Source organism: Dendrobates tinctorius, unplaced genomic scaffold (assembly GCF_039654945.1).
Source record: "Dendrobates tinctorius isolate UK_male_01 unplaced genomic scaffold, ASM3965494v1 ptg000154l, whole genome shotgun sequence".
In the NCBI taxonomy this organism is placed as follows: Eukaryota; Metazoa; Chordata; class Amphibia; order Anura; family Dendrobatidae; genus Dendrobates; species Dendrobates tinctorius.
This window is the reverse complement of record NW_027361821.1, coordinates 2787473-2815355: the sequence shown is the minus strand read 5'-3', so window position 1 is coordinate 2815355 and position 27883 is coordinate 2787473. Positions and strand designations below refer to the sequence as shown.

At 48.9% G+C, this 27883-nt stretch overlaps 1 long non-coding RNA gene across 1 annotated transcript in view; it reads left to right on the top strand.

Annotated features, from left to right (window-relative positions):
• Window positions 1-27236, top strand: part of LOC141050896 (uncharacterized) — a 46550-nt gene extending 19314 nt beyond the window's left edge. Inside the window, exon 2 of the long non-coding RNA XR_012220554.1 lies at window positions 26714-27236. This is a non-coding gene — a long non-coding RNA (uncharacterized lncRNA). The remainder of the gene's footprint in view (window positions 1-26713) is intronic.
• Window positions 27237-27883: the final 647 nt, after the last annotated feature.

The following is a 27883-nucleotide window of genomic DNA, read 5'->3' as shown; positions in this document are numbered from 1 at the left end:
CTAACCCTAGTCCTAATGGGAAAATGGAAATAAATACATTTTTTTAATTTTATTATTTCTCCCTAACTAAGGGGGTGATATAAGGGGGTTTGATACTATTTATAGCGGGTTTTTATGTTTGGCAGCTGTCACACACAGTTTGAGTTCTGTCAATGGAAAATGGGATCATAAAAATGGGGGCCCCTGATGCAAAATCTGCATATTTTCTTGGCTGAGACACCGCTGGGGCTGCACTTGTGGCATCCTGAATACAACAAGAAAAAAAATGGAGAAGAGGGGTTATTATTATTTTTATTATTATAGCGCCATTTATTCCATGGCGCTTTACATGTGAGGAGGGACAGGACAATTGTGTACAAGATAATTGTGTACGGACTATTGTGTAATTGTGTACGGACTATTGTGTACAGACAATTGTGTACAGGCCAATTGTGTACAATGACAATTGTGTACAAGGCAATTGTGTACAAGGCGATTGTGTACAAGGCAATTGTGTACAAGGCAAATGTGTACAAGGCAATTGTGTACAAGGCAATTGTGTACGGACAATTGTGTACAAGGCAATTGTGTACGGACAATTGTGTACAAGGCAATTGTGTACGGGCAATTGTGTACGGGCAATTGTGTACGGGCAATTGTGTACGGACAATTGTGTACAAGGCAATTGTGTACGGACAATTGTGTACAAGGCAATTGTGTACAAGGCAATTGTGTACGGGCAATTGTGTACAAGGTCATGGAACCGTGTACAAGAGGCAATTGTGTACGGACAATTGTGTACAAGGCAATTATTTGTGTACAGGCCACTTGTACAGGCCACTTTCACACTGACGCTTACTTTCGGTTTCAGTACTCACCCCTTGCAACTTTCACCATGACTTTTACTTGTTGTGTACAGGCCACTTGTACAGGCCACTTTCACACTGACGCTTACTTTCGGTTTCAGTACTCACCCCTTGCAACTTTCACCATGACTTTTACTTGTTGTGTACAGGCCACTTGTACAGGCCACTTTCACAATGACGCTTACTTTCACTTTCATTACTCACCCCTTGCAACTTTCACCATGACTTTTACTATGAGCAAGTCTGAAAAAGACAAAGATAATTGTACAGGCCACTTTCACACTGACGCTTACTTTCGGTTTCATTACTCACCCCTTGCAACTTTCACCATGACTTTTACTATGAGCAAGTCTGAAAAAGACAAAGATGTCCTTAGGCTTGGGGGACACGAGTATATCCTGCACAGGACACGTGATGACAGCATCAAAGAATGGCGGTGCAGGCAAGTCAACAAATTCAAGTGTCCCGCACGCATGCACACATCTGGAGCCGCGATTGTTAAACAGCCGACTGAGCACAGTCACTCTGCAGATCCAGTTCAAGCTGAAGCCAGAGCTACAATGGCTGCTCTGAGGCAAGAAGCAATCAGCTCTCAAGCATCTACTAGAAGCATTGTTGGACAGGTTCTTCGAGACAGGTCTGATGACGTGTTGTCTCGAATGCCCAAGCGAAGTGACGTTGAGCGAAATACACGTCGGGTCAGGCAGCGAGCAAACACCATGCTGGCTCCTCCTCAAAGCATCAATTTTGCTATCCCCCAGGAATACAGCGACATCATTTTATATGACTCTGCAAGAGATGACCCCCAAAGGATTCTTGTCATTGGTAGCAATGAACTGTTGCCTTATTTCGAAAGAGGAGACACATGGTTTGGCGATGGAACGTTCAAGGTGGTGCCAACCATGTTCTTTCAGCTGTATTCTCTCCATGCAAAAGTCGGCAACTCCTATCCTCCCCTGATCTACTGCCTGCTGCCAAACAAGACTGGTCCAACCTATCGTCGAATGATCACGGCGCTCAAAGGGTTGATGCCAGGTGCAAATCCCCAGAAAATTCTTCTTGACTTTGAGATGGCAGCAATGTCAGCTTTCCAAGATGAGTTTCCAGCTGCAGCGATTTCTGGCTGCTTCTTTCATCTGAGCCAGTCCATTATTCGAAAGGTCAATGAGCTGGGCCTAAAGGCTGAATTTGAGGCTGAGGATGGAGAGTTCAATCTCAAGGTAAAATCTTTGGCCTCCTTGGCGTTTGTCCCACCAGCCGAAGTAAGTGCAAGGTATGACGAACTAGCCCAAATCTTCCCTGATGATGATGCTACCAATCAGCTCCTCTCCTACTTTGAGCATACCTACGTTAGGGGGCCAGGAGTAGATGGACGCTTTCGAAACGCAAGGTTTACTCCAGAGGTCTGGAATCATTATGCTGACGCTTTGGCCTCTGCCCCCAAGACCACGAATTGCTGCGAGGGGTTTCATAACGCCTTACAAGCACTCTTTCTTTGTGCTCATCCTACCGTGTGGAAACTGTTCAACGGACTCATTAGTGACTTGGCAATTCATAGACTTACAGCCCAGAATGCTGAGGTACTGAATGTTGAGCATCCACGAAGCAAGTATGTCCAGCTAGCTGAACGACTGCGTGTGAAAGTGGCTGATTATCACAATCAAGGAGACAAGCTGCGGTATCTACGAGCGATCAGCAACATGCAGGCACGATAGACAAGACCAGCAATATTTGTAGAATAAGAATAGAAGAAGCTTTGAAACTGTTATTCAATAAGCAATCTTACGTTAAAATCAATGATGAATATAGTATTTTCTTTTTTTGGACGTTTAATTTTTTGTTTTCCCTATACTTGTCTGTAAATAATCGTCCGTACACAATTGTCCGTACACAATTGTCCTTGTACACAATTGCCCTGTACACAATTGTCTGTACACAATTGTCCTTGTACACAATTGCCCTGTACACAATTGTCCGTACACAATTGTCCTTGGACACAATTGCCCTGTACACAATTGTCCTTGTACACAATTGTCCTTGTACACAATTGCCCTGTACACAATTGTCTGTACACAATTGTCCTTGTACACAATTGCCCTGTACACAATTGTCCTTGTACACAATTGTCCTTGGACACAATTGGCCTGTACACAATTTTCTGTACACAATTGTCCGTACACAATTATCTTGTACACAATTGTCATGGAACCATAATAAATACAAGTACAGTAATCTTAAACAATACAAGTCATGACTGGTACAGGCAGGGCAGTTTCTAGGGAATTTTGCCAACAAGGCGAACATCGAAAAAGCGCCCCCCCCCCCCCCCCCGAATATTAACATGCTGAATACTTTAGATAAACTTAGATAAACGTGTCCTCATGTCACTGTTATTAGCGGCAGCAGGTGTAGGTTGATAGGAGTAATAGTCCCAAAAGCCTCCACTTGCTGTCATTGTTCTCACCTTAATATAATGCTCATCATTCTTCCCTGCTCGCGCCGATCGCCGGCAGAGCAGGGGAGAATGATGAGAGCCGTCTTCAGCACCCGCTGCCGGGGAACAGTGCTTACTGTAGCGCTTCTTCCCCGGCGGCCTCCTGTGTTGTACTGATGTGGCACACGGGCGGCACATGGTTGCCACACGTGTGCCGCAAGTATTACACACTCAGTCACGGATATCTCCGGAATCGGTTTTTCCGGTACCAGAAATATCAGGACGTGTGAAACCGGCCTCACACACAGTGACTCACAGACCCTGCGCTATCAATCTGCAATTGCAAAGATTGCAGTGTGTGAACAATGTATGTAAGACATCCATCTCTATTCTAGGAAACAATGGTTTTCATTTGGGATGATAACGTATGAGAATAACGAGAGTGGCTCCCGTCCTCACTGAACATCTGTGAGCCGGTAATGGTCCATCATCATCTATAGGAGCCGGTGCAGACTTCTGTGTGCAGCCTCCGACCCTCTCCTGTGCCATTACATCACTCACCCTCCCACCAACCAGGACATGACAAGTGACATCAGCGAAGCCTCCCAAAATCACTGGGGCAGAAAGCCTCCCAAAATCACTGGGGCAGACACTGGGGTATATACACATCACTGGGGTATATACAGACACTGGGGTATATACAGACACTGGGGTATATACAGACACTGGGGCAGACACTGAGGTATATACAGACACTGGGGCAGACACTGAGGTATATACACATCACTGGGGCAGACACTGGGGTATATACAGACACTGGGGTATATACACATCACTGGGGCCGGGACTGTGCATACAGTAACAGATGCTCCATGTCTGGACTCACCCAGATCCTGATGAGGGGAAGATGAAAGGCGGGAACGCAGAGCAGATTACATAGACAATACAGGCACAGAGCAGACTCCATAGAGACAACGGGACAGAGCACAAACTCCGCCCACCGAAAAACTTCCTTGTTGGAATCAGACATGTGACACAGCAGGGGTTACAGGGAGAGTCGGCACCACGTTATCTGACAGGGGGGCCACTCTGCCGCCCCCTGTCTTCAGGAAGCACTGCCGCCTGAGGCAAATAGCTCAACTTGGCTCATGATAGGTGCGGCCCTGCAGGCGCCCCCTGGCTTGGGTGGCGCCCCGGGCAATCGCACCCCCCGTCCCCCCCTAAAAACGGCCCTGGGTACAGGATGCGAGAGGACCCTTCCCGCGAGGGCTCACAATCTACAAGTAGGCAAGGGTAGAGCTGGTCATGCAGCAGTTTGGTGGATCAGTAGTTACTGCAGATTGTAGGCTTGTCGGAAGAGGTAGGTCTTCAGGTTCTTTTAGAAGGTTTCCATGGTAGGCAAGAGTCTGATATGTTGTGGTAGAGAGTTCCAGAGTAGGGGGATGCGCGGAAGAAATCTTGTATGTGATTGTGGGAAGAGGAGAAAAGAGGGGAGTAGAGAAGGAGATTTGGTGAGGATCGGAGGTTGCGTGCAGGTAAGTACCGGGAGACGAGGTCACAGATGTATGGAGGACTCAGGTTGTGGATGGCTTTGTATGTCATGGTTAGGGTTTTGAACTGGAGTCTTTGGGTAATGGGGAGCCAGTGCAGGGATTGACAGAGTGGAGAGGCCGGGGAATAGTGGGGGGACAGGAGGATTAGTCGGGCAGCAGAGTTTAGAATAGATTGGAGGGGTGCGAGAGTGTTAGGGTACTGTTACACTTAGCGATGAATCAGCGATCCCGACAACTATATGGATCGCTGGTGCATCGCTAAGTGGTCGCTAGTGAGCTGCCACACAGGCATATCTCACCAGCGACATAGCAGGGGTCGGGGGTCGTTACTTACCTGTCAGACGAGGCGATCCTGACGTCCGCCCGCCCGCGTCACGCGTTGCTCGTCGGCGCCACAGGAAGCCCAGCAGGAAGCGCCCGACAAGAAATGGTCCAGGATGTTCTCGCATGACCAGCGATGAGCAGCGGGGGAGCCGGTCGGAGGTAAGTATCAGACATAGCGATATCGCTAGCAATATCGCTGCTACGTCACAAAATCTGTGACGTTACAGCGATATTGATAGCGATATCGCTATGTATAACGGGGGCTTTAGAGGGGAGGCCACAGAGCAGGAGGTTGCAGTAGTCAAGGCAGGAGATGATGAGGGCATGGACTAGGGATTTTGCAGATTCTTGGTTGAGGAATGTACGGATCCATGAAATATTTTTGAGTTGAAGTCGGCAGGAAAGGGCTTGGATATGTGGTTTGAAAGAGAGATCAGTGTCAAGGATAACCCACAGCAGCGAGCTTGTGGGACTGGAGAGAGTGGGCAGCCATTTACTTTAATGGATAGGTCCTTGGGGTGGGTCGCATGAGATGGGGATTAAGCCTTAGAAATCTAGCGGAGAAGGATTAAATAGCAGACAGACAGAGGGATTCTGTTTAGTAGGGAGGTGATATCTGGTCCAGAGATGTAGATCTGTGGGTCATCAGCATAGAGGTGATACTGAAAGCCGTGAGAGTCACTGAGCTGTCCGAGGCCGAAGGTGTAAATGGAGGAGAGCAGGGGCCCTAGGACAGAACCTTGCGGGTCTTCGACGGATAGAGGGTGCGGTGAGGAGGTGGTGTGCGAGTGGGAGACACTGAATGTCCGGTCTGTTAGGTATGACGCGATCCAAGATAGTGCCAAGTCTGTGATAACAAGAGATGAGAGGGTTTGTAGTAATAGGCAATGGTCCACTGTGTCAAAGGTAGAGGACAGGTCCAGGAGGAGGAGGACAGAGTAGTGTTGCATGGCCTTAGTGGTTAATAGGTCATTGGTGACCTTAGTTAGGGCAGTTTCAGTGGAGTGGCGTGGCTGGAAGCCAGATTGTAAGCGATCAAGGAGGGAGCAAGAAGAGAGGTGGGAGGACAGTTCAAGATGGACATGTTGTTCCAGTAGTTTTGAGGCATAGGGGAGAAGTGATATAGGGCGATAGCTAGATACAGAGGATGGGTCAAGAGACGGCTTTTTGAGGATAGGTGTGATTGAGGCAAGCTTAAAGCTTGAGGGGAAAACACCAGTTGTTAGTGATAGGTTGAAGAGATGAGTTAGGCTTGGGGTGAAGACTGTGGTGAGGTTTGGGATAAAGTGGGATGGGATTGGGTCAAGTGCACAGGTAGTGAGATGTGATCTTGAGAGTGGAGTGGAGAGTCGATCTTCTGTAATGGTGGCGAAGTTGGTTTTGGAGGAGGGCAGTTAGGAGCAAGGGCTCTGTGGGTTTTCGACCAAAACTATGTCTGATGTTATCAATCTTCCCCTTGAAAAATGAGGCAAAGTCTTCAGCTGAGATGTGTGGGGAGGGAGGAGGTGCTGGGGGGCGGAGGAGAGAATTGAAGGTGTTGAATAACTGTTTAGGGTTGTGAGACAGGGAGGATATGAGAGATGAGAAATAGGTTTGTTTTGCTGCAGCAAGTGTGGCCTTGAAAGTAGTGAGGGACTGTTTGAATGCGATAAAGTCCTCATTGGAGTGGGATCTTTTCCATCTCTGCTCAGCAGCCATGGAAGCTCGCCTCAGTTCTTTGGTCAGGCTGGTGTGCCAGGGCTGTATGTTGATTTTGCGAGCTTTGGTATGTGTGAGAGGGGCAACTGATTCCAAAGCTTCTGCTATTGTGGTGTTATATAGAGCGGCAGCGGAATCCTCAATGTATAAGGAACTTATGTCTTTAAGAGTAAGAAGGGATTCAGACAGTGAGTTGGACTAGGAAATGACCTCATAGGAGCTTTTTTTTTTGACCCAACTTTATTTGAGCTCATAAACGCTTAGAAAAAACGCATGAAAAACACATCAAAATCCACATGTGTTTTTTTCCTGGTAAGGGGTGCGGTTTTGCTGAGGAAAAATCTGCTTCAATTCTGCAAAGTGGGCACCTAGCCTTACTGTAAACATCATCTACTACCCTATAACTGCCCTGGGGACTAGCTCTACCTGTGGAGAGCTGTAAAATCTCAGCTGCGTCACCAACAGCCCCAGTAGATCTGAATCGCAGCATCGGCTATCTTCTTATTGCTGAATATCACGGGTGGTGTCACGTTAAATCCCCTCTAAACTTTCCCATGTTTATTTTATTGCATGCCCAGGGCCACGGGCCGGGGCACTGCTGCTGTGACATCCCCTGGAGAACTGACCTGCCCGGACCGAGTACCCCCTTCTCTAGCGGGTGCAGCAACTTGGCGTCATAAACAGGATCCACTGACCCATTAAACCAGGTCTCGTGCACACAGAGACAATACAAAAGGGAGTGGTGGGCTGGGTTGCTGAATGGCGCCAAAACCATGCCCGCCCATTGTGAATACTTCTATGCAAATTAGAACATGTCCGTCAGCCGTGGGGTGATGGAAAAAGAAAAAGGAACCGCCACGAAGGAGTGAGCAGAAGCAGTGTGTGGAGGAGTGTGATACAAGGAACCCGGTCTGCATCATGGCAAATGGCGGCTGATCCGGAGCATGGGATGGAAGCGGAGAGCTCCCCCAGCCAAAGGGATGATGACCCAAACCACCTGCCTGTGGTGGATCCGGAGTTCCTTGGAGCCGAGGTGGAGGAGCTGAGCCGCCAGCTCCTAAGGTTGCAAATCATCACGGTGTCGCAGTGGAAGGAGGCCCTGCTAGAGAAGATGTCCGAGCGGTGGGCGGCCTCGCGACCAGCATCTCCGACCTCAGAGGAGAAGGAAGAAGAGCCCGGCACTGGAGAGGCAACAGAGGCAGGTACTGTTACTGACCCTGCTCCGGTGGCTGACGGGACGCTAGTGGACCCATTAAAACTCCGGCCAGCCCTTTAAAACCCGGCTAGGCACGTAGACACCGTGGGTAGACTGGCAGTTCCACTGCAGCCTGAGCGTATGCCCCGGAAGGTGCGCAGAGAAAGGGTGGTGTTCAATTGGGAGCACACGGGGATGGATTTGATGTGGTTCCCTGGGGAAGTCCAAGTGGATAGGGCCAGTGTGGAGACCCTCAGTTGGGAGGACTACTGCCAGCAGCAGGCGCTCAGGTTGGAGATGGAGGAGCAGGAGCGCAGGGCTCAATGGAGAGCCATGGAGGACCGGAACGTGAGGGCCAAGGCCCAAGCCCGCAAAGCCAAACAAGCTGACTGGGGTCCACAGAGGCAGGGTACTGTGATCTCCTTCGATCTAAAAAAAAGGCTGGGGGTTCATCAAAGATCTCAAATATAATTTTAGAAGGGTCTAACGTAATCTCATATATGTATATCCCCTAAAATGATACTTTCTTAGTTAAAAACCACAAATGTGGTAAGCACACCAAAGAAAGAAAAAAAAAACCCGTGACAAGAAATGTAAAAAAGTGTTCAAACAAGGACCACACTAAGGTGACACCTAGGAATCCCTGATATATACCTGAGCTTAAGTCTGCCTGGCCACGGAGGTTGGCACCCTAGGGGGGAACGTTATGGCGCCCCCGCTCAACGATGGCTATCCCTAGGGGCCCTGATGTACCCTACAGCCACTGGTGGTCCCCTCTACCCGATAATCAAGGGGACCCCTATTTCTAGACAGAGACCAATCTGCTCTATAGAGGGCCCTGTGCCCCAAAGAAAGAGGTTAAAAATAGAACACACATGGCATCAGGTGGTATAATTGGATACTTAATTGCATTGCAGTGCCCCACATAAGATATCAACAGTGAGACATCATGCACAAAATAATGGGATTCAAGACTGGACACTTTAAGTAGATTCAGTGATGCCACGATCTCACATGCACAAGATCTCTTAATGCAGAAAAAAACCTATCAATATACTAGCGGCTTAATTCACTAGTATCACAGAGATTAGATATCAATAGTATCCCATTGTTATATACATTAACATCCCATTAAAAAGAAGAAGATAAACAGAACTGCCACAGCGATACTCATCTGTGTTTATCGCCACCTGCCATCAATTAGTTAACGCCTCAACGCGTTTCGCCTTAGTAGGCTCATCAGGAGGCCCGATAATGCGATATCTTGTGTTCCATGATGGTGCAATAGCCAAACGATACTCAGCCCAATTCCTCTTTTTAAAACCGCCGCACATAGCACTTGTGCTCCGCCCACTCACGTGACATGGCGTCCCCGCATCGCTGGGCGTCTATTGAGGCGTCACTCCTGAGTTACCAATCAGCACTATCCCGTCCCTGGTGCTACAATTAGCTGCCAGGTCTACCATGCAGCGTCACTCCTGAGTAACCAATCAGGTATCCTCAGACAGGCAGTCTCCCAGCGCTCTCCAATCGCCAGGGCTGAGACCAATTGCCGAGTCTGACGTGCATGCAGCGTCACTCCTGAGTAACCAATCAGGTATCCTCAGACAGGCAGTCTCACAGCACTCTCCAATCACTGCGGCTAAGACAAACTGCCCGGTCTGACGTGCATCGCCCACACATGCGATCCACCGCATATGCTCCACTCTCCCACATTAAAAATGTAGGCCTAAATAAGACACCATCAAGTGTATATGTCATAGATGCGACCATTACAAAAAGATCTTACAGTCATTGATCAGATTGCACACTTCAGTCGCATAGCAGTTGCGTCTGAGCATATTACCTACACACGCTACACACTGATAATTCAAATGTAACTAGGAGTAAATCGCATCAAAAGCTCCAACAGTGTGAACAAGCGTCAAAATGCAGCTTCATTATCATACACATATAATTAGAAAATGCTGTATATATCTCTGAGGCTAAAATTAGCCAAAGTTGCTCAAAATACAATAGAGAGTGGATATATATAAGGCGGTAAAGAGGGAGGTTTATATATGCAATATTCCATGATAATACATGGGAATCTCAGACAAACGGGAAACAAAACACAAAACCTAAAAGGCCAATATCCTCGAAAAAGATCACATTATTCAGTTGTGGCTCATAAGAAACAGGCAAACGACAATTGCTCATTCAGCCCCCTCGGCTCCAGGGACCCCATCCTGAATATTGAAGGATACGAGGCGCTCCTTGGACTTTTGAATGAAAATAATAGGGTCCCTACTGCTGGGAAGGGTCCTTTTACCACTTTAAGAAACAAAAGTGAAAAGATGCCACCTCAGGGTGACATGGGGAATATCGATATCTTTGCCCTGTTGGTGGAGAGGGACCTTAAGAGAATAACAGCACCAGAGTGGGAAAATAATGATAATCTGATGGCGAGTGAGCGATCAGCACTTGAGGCCCTTAAGAAAAATGATCAAATAGTGGTGAAACCCTCCGACAAAGGGGGAAATCTGGTAATTTTGAACCATACTGAGTATCGTAAAATGTGCTATGCTGTACTGCAAGCTAACTCCACTTATGAGGTGCTAAAGGTCAATCCCATGACCACCTATAAGGAGGAATTGCAAATCCTTTTGGATACGGCTTTGGTGGATGGTTTGATCTCGAAGACAGAATTTGATTTTATTCTCCCCAAGTTTCCACTGATAGCCACGTTCTATGCACTACCAAAGATACATAAAGGCCTGAACCCTTTAAGAGGGAGGCCGATTGTATCAGGTGTGGACTCATTGACACAAAATAGTGGTCTATACATTGACCAGATATTGCGCCCCTTTGTGGTCTCTATTCCATCATAACTGAGGGATACATCAGATTTATTGCTAAAGTTAGAGGGCGTACATCTGGAAGGGAATGCCTGGTTGGCTTCCATTGATATAGAAGCTCTCTATAGCAATATACCACATGAAGCAGGTATTAGGGGTGTGGGACACTTTTTGAGTCAGAGGTCAATAGCCTGTAGAGGGCATAACATCTTTTTGACATCTCTCTTGCGGTTCACACTGACCCATAATGCATTTTGTTTTGATGGTAAATTCTACCACCAGCTCAGGGGCACTGCGATGGCGTGCCCCTGTGCCCCGTCATATGCAAATTTGTTCCTGGACTGGTGGGAGGAGACCATTGTGTTTGGAGGGGAAGAGAAGTGGTGGCACGGTCTGATTTCCATGTGGTACAGGTTCATAGACGATGTCTTCGTGATATGGACAGGGGAGAAGAATCAATTTGAAGAATTTGTAAGAGAACTGAACCAAAATGATGTGAACCTGAGGTTCACCTCAGAAATCCACAAAACTGAAATACCATTTCTGGATATAAGAATTAAAAAAGATCTGATGGGAGGTGTTTCTACAAGCATCTTCCGTAAACCGACGAGCACAAATAGTCTGTTACATTGGCAGAGCCACCACCCAGTCCCTCTTAAGAGAGGTATTCCGAAGGGACAATTCCTCCGGTTGAGGAGGAATTGCTCTAGGAATGATCTTTTTCAGAGACAAGCTGGGGACATGTTTTGTCGATTTAAGGATAAGGGGTACCCGAAACACATTCTAGACACAGCATGACTTTGCAAGTAAAGCAGACAGGGTTAAACTGTTGCAGAAACGTGAGGTTGAGGACTCAACAGAACCAATAAGGGTCATCGGGACATTTGATGTTAAACATCAGGAGGTCAGAAGGGTCCTGTCAAAGCATTGGGACGTTCTCAGGTTGGATCCGGATTTGAAGGATGTGATTGGTGAGCGCCCCAACATTACGTTCAGAAAGGGTAAATCCATCAGAGACTTGTTGGTCCATAGCCAATACAGGAGACCAGCGGTTGGTGGCACGTGGCTGGATAGGAGACCCTGTGGTTTTTTCAAGTGCGGGGATTGCAGTTTTTGTAAATATATGAGACCAGGGAAGTCTTTTTGTAGTGCAAGCACTGGCAAGATGTTTTATCAACGAGACTTCTCGAACTGTAAGACCACAGGGGTCATTTATATGGCCACTTGCTCGTGCCCTAAAAACTATATAGGTAAGACCAGGAGAGAATTCAGAAGGAGAGTAGGGGAACATGTGGGGGACATTAGAAATCAAAGAGAGACCCCACTTGCAAAGCATATGTGGATGTGTCATAAAGGTGACGCCGGTGACATCAAATTCTGTGTTATAGAGGTCGTTAATGTGAACCCAAGAGGAGGGAATGTGGATAAGATGATTCTCAGGAGAGAGTGTGAGTGGATATTCAGGATGGAGTCCCTGGAGCCGAGAGGGCTGAATGAGCAATTGTCGTTTGCCTGTTTCTTATGAGCCACAACTGAATAATGTGATCTTTTTCGAGGATATTGGCCTTTTAGGTTTTGTGTTTTGTTTCCCGTTTGTCTGGGATTCCCATGTATTGTCATGGAATATTGCATATATAAACCTCCCTCTTTACCGCCTTATATATATCCACTCTCTATTGTATTTTGAGCAACTTTGGCTAATTTTAGCCTCAGAGATATATACAGCATTTTCTAATTATATGTGTATGATAACGAAGCTGCATGTTGACGCTTGTTCACACTGTTGGAGCTTTTGATGCGATTTACTCCTAGTTACATTTGAATTATCAGTGTGTAGCGTGTGTAGGTAATATGCTCAGACGCAAATCCTATGCGACTGAAGTGTGCAATCTGATCAATGACTGTAAGATCTTTTTGTAATGGTCGCGTCTATGACATATACACTTGATGGTGTCTTATTTAGGCCTACATTTTTAATGTGGGAGAGTGGAGCATATGCGGTGGATCGCATGTGTGGGCGATGCACGTCAGACCGGGCAGTTTGTCTTAGCCGCAGTGATTGGAGAGCGCTGTGAGACTGCCTGTCTGAGGATACCTGATTGGTTACTCAGGAGTGACGCTGCATGCACGTCAGACTCGGCAATTTGTCTCAGCCCTGGCGATTGGAGAGCGCTGGGAGACTGCCTGTCTGAGGATACCTGATTGGTTACTCAGGAGTGACGCTGCATGGTAGACCTGGCAGCTAATTGTAGCACCAGGGACGGGATAGTGCTGATTGGTAACTCAGGAGTGACGCCTCAATAGACGCCCAGTGATGCGGGGACGCCATGTCACGTGAGTGGGCGGAGCACACGTGCTATGTGCGGCGGTTTTAAAAAGAGGAATTGGGCTGACTCGTTTGGCTATTGCACCGTCATAGGACACAAGATATCGCATTATTGGGCCTCCTGATGAGCCTACTAAGGCGAAACGCGTTGAGGCGTTAACTAATTGATGGCAGGTGGCGATAAACACAGATGAGTATCGCTGTGGCAGTTCTGTGTTTATCTTCTTCTTTTTAATGGGATGTTAATGTATATAACAATGGGATACTATTGATATCTAATCTCTGTGATACTAGTGAATTAAGCCGCTAGTATATTGATAGGTTTTTTCTGCATTAAGAGATCTTGTGCATGTGAGATCGTGGCATCACTGAATCTACTTAAAGTGTCCAGTCTTGAATCCCATTATTTTGTGCATGATGTCTCACTGTTGATATCTTATGTGGGGCACTGCAATGCAATTAAGTATCCAATTATACCACCTGATGCCATGTGTGTTCTATTTTTAACCTCTTTCTTTGGGGCACAGGGCCCTCTATAGAGCAGATTGGTCTCTGTCTAGAAATAGGGGTCCCCTTGATTATCGGGTAGAGGGGACCACCAGTGGCTGTAGGGTACATCAGGGCCCCTAGGGATAGCCATCGTTGAGCGGGGGCGCCATAACGTTCCCCCTAGGGTGCCAACCTCCGCGGCCAGGCAGACTTAAGCTCAGGTATATATCAGGGATTCCTAGGTGTCACCTTAGTGTGGTCCTTGTTTGAACACTTTTTTACATTTCTTGTCACGGGTTTTTTTTTTTCTTTCTTTGGTGTGCTTACCACATTTCTGGTTTTTAACTAATAAAGTATCAATTTAGGGGATATACATATAAGGGGTTCATCAAAGAGCCTGGGATGGTCTCTGAACTATTTGTCACCCAGTGGGATGTTGAGTCACATCTCCTGGAGGGGTACCCAGATCGTGACTTATACCCGGGAGACCTAGTCACCTTCACCCGGCATGTGGGTGAAAGGGAGTGGTACGCCCTCAATGTAAAAAGGTGCACATGGGGGCGTGTGGCTCCCAGGTCAGTGGATGCAAGGCCAGAAAGACGACCCGTGGTTGCAACCCCAGACGCTGCACCGGTCCCTACAGCAACGCGGACACGGCCCCAGTGGATCTGAATCGCAGCATCGGCCATATTCTTATTGCCGAACACCACTGGTGGCGTCACATTAAATCCCCTCTAAAATTTCTCATATTTATTTTATTGCAAGCCCAGGGCCAGGGACCGGGCCAATGCTGCCGTGACATCCCCTGGAGAACTGACCGGCCCGGACCAAGTACCCCCAGCTCTAGCGGGTGCTGCTCACTGTGCATAGGCAGAAAGCTGCCAAACAGTGATGGCGGGGTGGGACATGGCCGCACATTTACTAGTCCGCTGGTGAAAATGTCCCGATTATAAAACAATAATTTTATAAAAAGTACACCAAGCAGCCAAGTAAGTGACACATCGCTGGAATCAGGGTCTCTACACCATGCTGCTCTCAGGGTAGGTAGCAAAAATCTGGTAACACATACCCTTTAGGTCATTTAACAAAGGGGCTACAGTATGCAAATGAAGCCATCAGGACAGATCTTCCCTATACTGTATTGGTAAGTGACTATACTATATATGCTTTTTCCACAACATATCAACAACAAAAGATACATACGGTAAATTAGACGACTCTTTTTATCTTTATTAAAAGGTATTGTGAGGGGTTGACACACTCAGCTGCTTCATAAGGTAGACACAGGAATGGTTTTGGTAGTAGATCACCTGCTTGCTTTATTATGAACAGCATAAAACTAATCTCCCGATACCTTCCCTCACGTAATCTACGGTCATCCCAAGACCTCCTTCTCTCCACACTTATTCGCTCCTCACCCAACCGCCTCCAAGACTTCTCCCGAATAGCCCCCATCCTCTGGAATTCTTTGCCCCAACATGTCCGACTATCAACCACATTCGGATCCTTCAGACAGAACCTGAAAACCCACCTCTTCAAGAAAGCCTACAGCCTGCAATGACCCTGCTACCTCCTCACCATTACTGGAGATATCACCTCAACCAACACCGGAACTGCTGCAACCTGCCAACCTACTGTCTCCTTCCCCACCATCCTGTAGCATGTAAGTGTCACGCGGCGGCTGCCGCGCGCTCCCCTCTCTGCCTCCTCCCGGCCGCAGCTTACCCTTCCTCCGGCATCCTGCTTCCCTCTGCGCCGCCGTCCTCGGTCCTCCCTGGCTCCTCTTCTCTGTCCGGCGGTCCCCTTCGTCCGGTCTTCCGGACCGCGCCGGGTGCACGCTCCCGCCCCTCCTGCTCGGCGGGCGTGCGCACATACTGTGCCTGGGCACGCGCGCTCCTCCTCCTCCTCCTGAGGACGCGCGCCTGCTCCTCCTCCACCTTAGAACACGACCCGGAAGTCCTCCTACTAGCCCCTATATCTGGCCGCCTCTTCCTGCCTGCGGTGCCTGAGTATCACTGCTTTTCCCTAGTGATTCTGGCCGCCCTCTATGCACGCTATCGCGTCCTGTCCATCCGTGGCTCGTTCACCTCTCCATTTTTCCTCTCTCCTAGGTCCTGTGTCTCCAAGCCGTGCCCGCCTGTCCTGTGTCTCCCAGCCGTGCCCGCCTGTCCTGTGTCTCCCAGCCGTGCCCGCCTGTCCTGTGTCTCCCAGCCGTGCCCGCCTGTCCTGTGTCTCCCAGCCGTGCCCGCCTGTCCTGTGTCTCCAAGCCGGTACCGTCAGTCCTGTACCCCCAACCCGGCTCTAGTTGTCTGTCTGTCGTTACTCTCCAGGGTACCAGCTGCCGTGGTAATAGTTACCCGCGGGCTTGCCCCAAACGCTCCCTGTATAGGGGGTGGTCCACCTGGTCAGCTCGCCCCCGGGAGGTTCGTTGCCACGGTCTAGCGGGTCCACCCCAGGTGTACCTTACAGAATACTCAGGCCATGGATTCCGCTGGTACCCCGACCCCGACCCAAAAGGAACTTTTGTTCCTTCGTGAGAATCAGGCGAGGATCATGTCGTTCCTCAAGTCTATGGAGTCCAGACTTTCATCTCTGCAAACCTCCGATCCGGGGATTGCCTCCCAAATCTCCGGCTTACAGCAGGAGCTTGCTCAGCAGCGCGACACCCAGGCCCATATTTTAAACTACATAGCTTCTGTAGATAACCGCCTTCTAGCTCTACAGACGGCGGCCGCCGTTCCTGTGCCTGCGGCTTCCCAGTCCTCGCCCCGCTTGGCTAAACCCCCACGCTATAGTGGGGATCCCAAGCTCTGTCGGGGGTTCATTAACCAGTGTCAGTTGCACTTCGAGCTGGCACCCCTGCAGTATCCCTCCGACCGGGCCAAGGTGGCCTTTATGATTTCCCACTTAGAGGGTGAGGCATTGGCTTGGGTGAATCCTTTGTGGGAGCGAGATGACCCGATAGTCTCCCAGCTCGCAACCTTCTTGGAGACATTCCGCAAGGTCTTTGATGAGCCCGGGCGTCTGGTCTCCGCTACCGAGTCCTTATTCTGCCTTCGCCAGGGTGCTCTCTCTGTGGGACAGTACGCCATCCAGTTCCGTACGTTGTCTTCTGAACTAGGATGGAACAATGAGGCTTTAGTAGGGGCTTTTTGGCGTGGCTTGTCGCCCCGAATCAAAGATGAGTTGGCAGGCAGGGATACACCTACTTCTTTGGAGGATCTCATCTCGCTGGCAACGCGAATTGACCTGCGTTTCCGCGAGCGTTCCCGCGAGGCCGTCAGGGAGAGAAGACCCACTCGGTTCTCTCCTCCGAGGCGCAGTCCTCCCCGCGCCCGGCCTTCCACCTCGGCGTCAGCCCCTGAACCCATGCAGGTTGACCGACTCAGGCCCGCAGAGCTACGCCGCCAGGAGAGACTCACTCATGGTCTCTGTCTCTATTGTGGCAGTGCCTCCCACCTTCTAAGTTCCTGCCCTGTGAGGCCGGGAAACTCCTCCGCCTAGGACAGGTAAGAGAGGCCTCCCTAGGTGCCTTCGACACCTCTCTACCTTTGACCCTTCCTGTTTTGTTTATCCAGGGATCCAAACGTTTCTCGGAGCTAGCCTATATTGACTCAGGGGCTGCTGGTAATTTCATCCAACTTGAGGCGGTGAAGAGATTGGGGATACCTGTTAGGTCCTTGGAGGTTCCCCGGCAGTTAGCCTCAGTCGACGGGATTCCCTTGCGCGAGACCGTAACGTTGGTCACTGAAGAGCTGGAATTACAGATCGGGGTCCTGCACCGTGAGAGAATAACCTTCTTCGTGCTGCCATCTCTTTCCCACACCTTGCTCCTGGGCCTTCCGTGGTTGAGGATGCATGAACCTGTCCTAGATTGGCGGACCGGAGACATCCTTCGCTGGGGCTGCGTTTGCCAGACTAGATGTCTTCGTCCAGTACAACCCCTCAAATGCTCGTCTCCGGTCTCGGGTCCTGCGGATTTGCCCTCGGTCTATTGGGCTTTTTCAGATGTCTTTGATAAGAAAGAGGCAGAGGCTCTTCCACCGCACCGGCAATATGATTGCCCCATCGAGCTTGTTCCCGGCTCGACTCCGCCCCGGGGGCGAATCTATCCCTTGAGTCCACTCGAGTCCCAGGCCATGTCTGAATATGTACAAGAGAATTTGGCCAAAGGCTTCATCCGAAAGTCTTCTTCTCCCGCTGGGGCTGGCTTCTTTTTTGTTAAGAAAAAGGACGGGTCTCTCCGCCCCTGTATTGACTATCGAGGTCTTAACCAGATTACCATCAAGAACAGATATCCTCTGCCTCTCATCCCCGAGCTGTTCGACCGGCTGCGAGGTGCGCGAATCTTCTCTAAATTGGATCTCCGTGGAGCCTATAATCTCATCCGTATTCGCTCCGGAGATGAATGGAAGACCGCCTTCAACACCAGGGATGGACACTACGAGTACCTCGTCATGCCCTTCGGGTTGTGCAACGCTCCCGCAGTTTTTCAAGAATTCGTGAACGACATCTTCCGAGACCTTCTGTACTCCAGTGTGGTTGTATACCTTGACGATATCCTGATCTTCTCTCCCGATCTGTCCACCCACAGAAGAGATGTCCGCCGAGTGCTGTTCCGATTGAGGGAGAATCGCCTGTACGCCAAATTGGAGAAGTGCGTCTTTGAACAGTCCTCCCTTCCATTTTTGGGATATATCATCTCCGACCTCGGCCTGCGTATGGATCCGGCGAAGGTGTCTGCCGTGCTCAACTGGCCACGTCCCCAAGGGGTGAAAGCCGTTCAGCGATTTCTCGGCTTCGCAAATTATTATCGGCAGTTCATCCCTCATTTTTCCTCATTGGCCGGCTCTATCTCATCTTTGATTCGTAAAGGAGCCAACCCGCACGTCTGGACCCCTGAAGCAGAGGAGGCCTTCCTATCTCTAAAACGAGCTTTTACCACGGCTTCCGTACTCCATCGTCCTGAGGCCAACAAACCGTTCGTCCTCGAAGTGGATGCATCAGCAACTGGAGCCGGAGCGGTTTTGTCTCAAAAATCTTCTTCCGGTAAACTCGTCACATGCGGCTTCTTTTCCAAGTCCTTTTCCACCCCAGAGCGGAATTATTCCATAGGGGACCGAGAACTGCTGGCCATCAAGTTAGCTCTAGAAGAGTGGAGATACTTATTGGAGGGCGCCGCACATCCCTTCACAATCTTCACAGATCATAAGAATCTAGCTTATCTTCGGTCTGCGCAGAGACTCAACCCACGCCAGGCCAGGTGGTCTCTGTTCTTCGCTCAATTCGATTTTGATCTACATTTTCGCCCAGGCAACAAGAACCTCAAAGCTGACGCCTTGTCCAGATCCTTCCTTCCCTCAGATGTCGAAGAAGAACCCACGCATATCTTGGATCCATCCCGGTTCATCACGGTGGCATCACTTTCTCTTCTCTCACCTCCACCTGGCAAGACTTTTGTGCCGGAGAAGGACCGAGGACGAATCCTTCACTGGGGACACGCTTCCAAGCTGGCTGGCCATCTCGGGATTAAGAAGACACTTCACCTGGTATCCCGCTACTACTGGTGGCCGACTCTTCCCCAGGATGTCCGGGATTTCCTCGCCTCCTGTCTCTCCTGTGCCAAGATCAAGGTGCCTAGGCAGTTACCTTCTGGGCTTCTACACCCGCTTCCTATACCCTCGTCCCCCTGGCAACACATTGCCATGGACTTTATTACGGACCTACCCCACTCTGCCAACTGTACAGTCGTCCTAGTGGTGGTTGATAGGTTTTCTAAGATGGCACACTTCGTTCCCCTTTCCGGCTTACCAGCAGCTCCAGCCTTGGCGAAGATCTTTGTTCAGCACATCTTCCGTCTTCATGGACTGCCCCAACATATTGTTTCTGACAGAGGAGTCCAATTTACCTCTCGCTTCTGGAGAGCCCTATGCAGATCAATGGATGTCACTCTCGACTTCTCCTCATCTTACCACCCCCAGTCCAACGGTCAGGCTGAACGGACAAATCAGTGCTTGGTGAACTACCTTCGGCATTTTTCCAATGTCCACCAGAACGACTGGGCTGAACTTCTCCCGTGGGCTGAGTTCGCCTATAATAACCACGCCAGCGAGTCTTCAGGCAAGTCCCCTTTCTTTATCGTCTATGGGCAACATCCTGGTGTACCTCTACCGGTTCCTCCTGCCTCGGGTGTACCGGCGGCCGACCTTCTGACCGGGGAATTCTCCAGGATCTGGCAGGAGACCAAGGCCGCTCTCGAGTTGGTACGTAACAGAGTTAAGAGACACGCCGACAAAAGACGCCTGGATGCTCCGCCATATCACCCTGGTGATAAAGTTTGGCTGGCCTCCAAGTTTATTCGCCTCAAGGTCCCTTCCCATAAACTGGGTCCCCGTTATATTGGACCTTTTGAGATCTTGTCCCGTATTAACGATGTCTCCTATAAACTACGGCTTCCTGCCTCTCTCCGTATCCCTAATGCCTTTCATGTGTCCTTACTAAAACCAGTCGTCTTCAATCGTTTCCTTTCTAAAGCTCCTCACTCACCTCCGCCTGTCTCCGCAGACGATGTATTTGAGGTTAAAGATATTTTGGCCATGAGGAAGCAAAAGGGGAGAACCTTTTTCTTGGTTGATTGGAAGGGCTTTGGTCCCGAGGAGAGGTCCTGGGAGCCCCAAGAGAACATCCAGGCCCCTCGAATCTTGGCCAAATTCTTTTCCGGACTGCGGAGGGGGGCGCGTAAGGAGGGGGGTACTGTCACGCGGCGGCTGCCGCGCGCTCCCCTCTCTGCCTCCTCCCGGCCGCAGCTTACCCTTCCTCCGGCATCCTGCTTCCCTCTGCGCCGCCGTCCTCGGTCCTCCCTGGCTCCTCTTCTCTGTCCGGCGGTCCCCTTCGTCCGGTCTTCCGGACCGCGCCGGGTGCACGCTCCCGCCCCTCCTGCTCGGCGGGCGTGCGCACATACTGTGCCTGGGCACGCGCGCTCCTCCTCCTCCTCCTGAGGACGCGCGCCTGCTCCTCCTCCACCTTAGGACACGACCCGGAAGTCCTCCTACTAGCCCCTATATCTGGCCGCCTCTTCCTGCCTGCGGTGCCTGAGTATCACTGCTTTTCCCTAGTGATTCTGGCCGCCCTCTATGCACGCTATCGCGTCCTGTCCATCCGTGGCTCGTTCACCTCTCCATTTTTCCTCTCTCCTAGGTCCTGTGTCTCCAAGCCGTGCCCGCCTGTCCTGTGTCTCCCAGCCGTGCCCGCCTGTCCTGTGTCTCCCAGCCGTGCCCGCCTGTCCTGTGTCTCCCAGCCGTGCCCGCCTGTCCTGTGTCTCCCAGCCGTGCCCGCCTGTCCTGTGTCTCCCAGCCATGCCCGCCTGTCCTGTGTCTCCAAGCCGGTACCGTCAGTCCTGTACCCCAACCCGGCTCTAGTTGTCTGTCTGTCGTTACTCTCCAGGGTACCAGCTGCCGTGGTAATAGTTACCCGCGGGCTTGCCCCAAACGCTCCCTGTATAGGGGGTGGTCCACCTGGTCAGCTCGCCCCCGGGAGGTTCGTTGCCACGGTCTAGCGGGTCCACCCCAGGTGTACCTTACAGTAAGCCTGAAAGGGCAGGGTCCTCTCCCCTCTGTATCAGTCTGTCATTGTAAGTTTGATTACTGTAAGTGATACCTGTAATTTGTATGTAACCCCTTCTTATGTACAGCACCATGGAATCAATGGTGCTATATAAATAAATAATAATAATAATAATAAAACCTTGGCAGGGTTCAGCAAAATAAACAGAGCCTCCCTGGCATAACCGTAAAGCAAAACAAAGATACAGTCCAAAAGAGTTCTTTCCCTGCAGGATTCACCTGCAGGTAGCACACAACATCTTCAGCTCCTCCTGGAGCCACGTCGGAGTTCCTCCTGTCCCAAGACGCAACACCCACTCACTCTCTTGTCCAGCTATTTAACCCAGCCATGTGATGATATAGGAGGAGATATAGTGAGCACCCCCACCCACTCTATGGGTACCCGCATAAAACCAGCCAATGTATACAACTTTAGCTTAACACTCTCAACACATAGTGTGCTGGAGGAAACATCTCCGGGTTTCACATCACTGACGCCATTATGTGCAGTGACACATAACTACATACCTCCCAACTTTTGAAGAAGGGAAAGAGGGACAAAGGCTGCGGTGCACGCAGCTGCACATTTTAGGCCACGCCCCAACCACACCCATTTTGTGACTAGTCACACCCATGTCCATGCCCAACCACACCCATTTAGCACTGCTGATCACACTGACTGGTACTGGGGGCATAGTGGCTGGCATTATGGGCACAGTGGCTGGTACTGTGGGCACACTGACTGGTACTAAGGAAAAGAAAGAAAGAAAACAGAGAGAAAAAAGAAAATAGAGAAAGAAAGGAGAGCGAGAAAGAAAGAACAGAGAGAGAAAGAAGAAAGAGCAGAGAGAGAAAGAAAGAAGGGAAAGAAAGAACAGAGGGGGAAAGAAAGAACAGAGGGGGAAAGAAAGAACAGAGAGAGAAAGAAAGGGGAAAGAAATAAAGAACAGAGAAAAATAAAGAAGGGAAATAAAGAAAGAACAGAGATAAAGAAAGAAAAAGAAAGAAAGAACACAGAGAAAAAGAAAGAGGGGACAGAAAAAAAGAACAGAGAGAGAAAGAAAGAACAGGAGGGAACGAAAGAGGGGAAAGAAAAAAGAAAGAAAGAAAGGGGAAAAAAGAACAGAGAGAGAAAGAAAGAACAGGAGGGAAAGAAAGAGGGGAAAGAAAGAACAGAGAGAGTGAACAGATAGAAAGAAAGAGAGAGTGAAAGAAAGGGGAAAGAAAGAACAGAGAGAGAAAGAAAGAGGGGACATAAAAAAAGATCAGAGGGAGTGCGAAAGAAGGGAAAGAAAGAAAGAATAGACAGAGAAAGAAAAAGAAAGAAAGAGAAAAAGAAAGAGGGGAAAAAAAGAACAGAGAGAGAAAGAAAGAGAAAGAAAGAAAGAGAAAAAAATGAAAGAAAGAAAGAACAGAGAGAAAGAAAGAGGGGAAAGAAAGAATGAGCAGAGAGATAGAGGGAAAAGAAAGAAAGAACAGAGAGAAAGAAAGAACAAAGAGAAAGAAAGAAAGAGGGGAAAGAAAGATTAGAGAGAGAAAGAAATAACAGTGAGAGAGAAAGAAAAAGAGAGGGAAAGACAGAACAGAGAATGAGAAAGAAACAGAGATAGAAAGAACAGAGAAAGAAAGAAAGATTCTATAAAGATACTATAGCAGTCCGACTCCCATTGTAATGCCCACCTGAGCCTCCTGATGCAGGAAATATCATGATCCGCTCACATGGCCGGCATCCCTGATTCCAAGGCGATCCGCGCTGTCGGAGGAGGACATGGTGATGGATCTGAAGCATTCCTGGTTCCGTCACAATCTCCTCATGAAATTACCTCATTTCTGGTCAGCTTCCAGCACATCACTTCCGGTGGAACGTCATGTGCAAGTTTTAAAGTACTCCTCGGGGCTCTGCCGTGTACTCCTGTGTCCATGGGAAAAGCCCACTTTGTATGCCTCGTACACACTTGCCTCCGCTCCGTACATCCAGTACACATATGGCTCCATTCCGTACACACACAGCTCTGCATACCCTATACACACGCGGCTCCGCTCCGTACACCAAGTACACACGACACCGCTCCGTACACCTCGTACACGCGCGGATCCGCTCCGTACACCTTGTACATGTGTGGCTCTGCTCTGTACACATGCGGCTCTGCTCCATACGCCCCGTACATGCGCGGCTCAGCTCCCCACACCTCGTACACGCGCAGCTCCACTCCGTACACCTCGTACACACGTGGCTCCGCTCCGTACACCTCATTCACACACGGCTCCGCTCTGTACACCTCGTACACACACAGCTCCGCTCCGTACACCTCATACACACACAGCTCTGCTCCGTCCACCTCGTACATGCGTGGCTCCTCTCCGTACACCCCGAACACACACGGGTCTGCTACATCCACACTGTAAACCCCTCCTGACCCCACACAAACTTTACCTCATCCAAAACCATGACAACAGCACAGCAGAGTCCTGCAGAGTGCAGACAGACACGAGGCCCCTGATCATGTGACCCCTGACTCCTCCCCTCTCACAGGTCCTGTACAAACAGAACACACAGCCCAGCCACATCATTGCAGGCTCTGCGGTGGGTCTATATGGGAGGGTGAGGATGGCGTCGGTGGATGGGGGGGTGTAGCGGCTCAGTGCAATGTGGGAAAAATAGCGTCCAGAGCGGGAGGGAGGTGTCGAAAATGGGACTGTCCCGCGGGAATCGAGACGCATGGGAGCTATGCATAACTCCCCTCATACACTATGCCAGTGACCCTGTCACAGTATATAAAGATAAAAAGGTGATAGTGATGTAACTGCATGAAAATAACAAACGCGACCGCTACGTTATCAGAGGTCATTCGCAAAATGCATCCCAGGTAACGGAAGTTGTTGGCAGCGCCGCTGAGGGCCGGGAGGATTCCGGGGGCCGACACAGAGTAAGTATATCCCTATTTTTTATTTTAATTCTAAAGTATTTTTTACAGGAATATGGTACCCAGGGCATGGAGGAGAGTCTCCTCTCCTCCAGACCCTGGGTACCATCCGCACATGAAGCGCTCACATTACACATGCTGGGCATAGCCACATGCGTAAAGTGAGCATTTCAATGCAATCCTATGGCGGCGGAATTGCCGCGATTCCGCAAAATTAATGGACATGCTGCGGATTTTTCCGCTATGCAGATCCGCAGAGGAAAAATCCACAGCATTGGCACAGCAACTGCGGAATCCCATAGGATTACATGGGATTGCGTTTTGTTAGCATTTTTTAAGCATTTCCACAGCGGCACAAATGCAGCGAAATGCTTAAAAAACGCAACGTGGGCACACAGCCTTAGGGTTTCATGTATATGGGGCGGGCCTAGGGACTGATACCTGGAGGGTTGTGGGCTCCTCAATATGGTGCAGACCTGAGTTTGTACTTCTTAAAAAACAAAATTTTTTTTCTGCCAGTTCTTCCAATGTGGAGGGTATCATACTTGGAACTCTGCTATTAAACTTTAGAAGGAGTCAAATATGACCATTCCACCTTCAGCCTTTCGAGGCACCATTCCTTAGTGAAACATCTTCTTCTCACTCATGGACTCATGCTCCGGGGGGGGAACTCAGACTCAGTAAGATACAGGCCTGACTCTCCCTGGTTCTTATCAGTCTTCACCCGCCCATTCTGGTCCCATGTGGCTCTATTTAGGTTGCTGACCCAGTACTAGCCTGGTTACTTCTCTAGGTTTCCCCAACATCAGTTCTCCCTGTACTGCAGGGGGCAAACTGCTGGGGGCGAAACATCCGGGGCGAACTGCTAGGGACGAAACATCCGGGGGCAAACTGCTAGGGGATTGCTGAGGGCAATATGTGCAGGGGTGAAATGTGCGGCGGCAAAACATCCTGGGGGCCAAATGCTGGGGACGAAATGTGCGGGTGCGAAATGTACCCGGGGCGAACTGCTGGGGGCAAAACATCCAAATCCCGCTGAGAATGATGTAAGTTGTAGTTTCACAAAACCTGGAATATCCACAGTTCATGCAACTACAAAATGTGTGAAAATGTGAAAGAATGGGAATGGTTTCTCTCACAGACAATGACTCCTACTCTTTTGTCATTTGTGTATTGTTAGATGTATTACCAGCAAAGAAACACTCAACGTTCTTGTTTTAAATGCATTTTACTTTTGGGAACTTTCCCTTAAGGGCCCGTTACACATAGCGATATCACTAGCAATATCGCTGTAATGTCAACGATTTTGTGACGTAGCAGCGATATTGTTAGCGATATCGCTACATGTGATACTTACCTCCAACCGGCTCCCCCGCTGCTCATCGCTGTTCGCGCGAAAACGTCTTGGACCATTTCTCGTCGGGCGCTTCCTGCTGTTGGCTTCCTGTGGCGCCGACGAGTGACGCATGGATGCGGGCGGGAGGGCGTCGGGATCGCCACGTCTGACAGGTAAGTAGCGACCCCTGACCCCTGCTATGTCGCTGGTGAGATCTGCCTGTGTGGCAGCTCACTAGCGACCACTTAGCGATGCACCAGCGATCCATGTCGTTGTCGGGATCGCTGGTGCATCGCTAAGTGTAACGGTACCCTTACTCGCCCGACTCCTCCAGCCTTGATGCTGACCAATGTGATCTGCCATATTATTACTACTTGTTATCAATATTAATTAACACCTGTGGAGATATCACTCATGGTCATTTGTGACATCATCAAATACAGGAGGCCATTGTTACCTCACAGCATGATGTCACAGTGACTGTGGGTCTATATAAACTGGTGTTCAGGGGGCAAAGGCTCATTTCAGAAGATGAAGACGAGGAGAGCGGAGGATACAGGATTGATGATACAGGTAAATAACAAACCTTACAGGGATTTCTTAGTGAACTTAGCGCCAACATGGACCCTCAACGTCTACAGATTGTGGCTGTAAGGTGCTGGATTTCTTCAGTCCTTGCTGGTAGAATCTCTAGACTTGGGTGATGAAGGTTCTTTGTGAGGTCACACAGCGGAATATTGGACACTGAAAGTTCTATGCAGAAAACATGGGGACATCAGAAAGGTCAGCACAAAGATGGCAGTGGCTGGCACAGATTGTTAGTGATGGTTCTGTCACTTTAATTTAAGATTATTGGGGCAAAAAGTCTACCATTATGCCCCTACATGGGAGAGAGGTTGGTGTACATACATTGGGGGAAATATATTTATTTATATACTTTATATTATTTTACTATTTTATTTGACTATTTATGTTACTTATATATAAAGGCATTTGACGCAATTTTTTTTTCAACTCATATTTATTACACCATTTTTAATTACCTACATCAAAACTTAAAATTCGTAGTAAAAGGGAAGTGGACACCTGGCACTTTATGCTTTTCTACAGGTTTTATACTGATATTTCCACTCATGTTTTTTTCCTTCTAGGGAGAGAATCTGGATCCTGGAAGGAAGACTGAAGAATCTAAAGCGATCAATGCGATTGTGTAGTATTAATCATTTAATGTGTCTGTGCATACTGTACATATTATTTGTTTTCCAACTGTATAGGGTCCTGATAGGACAGTTATATCATATGTCTGTATATTAAGGGGTAGTGTTTGTAGGGGGGTAGTGTTCTTTTTTTTACAGGGGAGATGAACGTAGTCAGGCTGTGAGCTCCAGGGTCTGATCTGACAAAGAAAGATGAGGCGTGTTACCTGGACAAAGAAGATCTGCTATCCGGAAACGAGTCTCAATATTGAGTATCATTGCTCTATACATGTCAGTTAGTTAGTTGTAGTATAGCCTTGGTCCAGGGTTCTCGAACTGATCGCCTTTTCCCGGGGTTAAGAAGGAATTTTTCCCTGTAACACATTGGCTGAATGTGACCAGGTTTTTTGCCTTCTTCTGGATCACTGGCTTTGGGTAGGGGTAGAGATTTTAATTAATAAAATATGTTTAAAATCAATGATCTGTGTCCTTATATCTTTATTTTAAACTCAGGTATTTGTATATGTTCTCATTTATGATCCATGACTATGAAGGTATACAGAAATACAAGGGTGGTAATTATGTGTCTCCTAATGCAATGTCTGTATTTATAATGCATACAATAGAGCCATAGAAAAGAAATCTGAAGTAGCGGAAATTATTATCCTCTTAGAAAATAATTGCTGGCTTGACTCGAATATCGAGTATAATGGAAGTCAATGAGAAACTCAAGCATTTTTCGGAAAGTTCCTAACATGAGAGCTGGTGGGGTAGGAAAATCACTGAAAAATGGCTGAAAACTGTGCTCAAATGGAATGGGAACACCATGTGGAAGACGCCTGGATGCATCTCTAACTCCAAGATCTCTGCTGGGAACTAAATAAATAATTTTAAATGATGTGAGGGTCCTCATCATTTTTTAAAACCAGCTAAGGCAACACAGGCAACTGAGGGCTCATATTATCAGCCTGCGAGCTGCCTGCTTTACATTGGCTGGTTACCAAAAAAAGGGAGACCTCACATCATTTAAAAAAAAATATTTATGATATTTGCCTGAGATGCATTTTTTAGGTGCGTTTTCAGCCGCAAAACATGCGGAGTGGGGACATGAGCATGGCGCTTGAG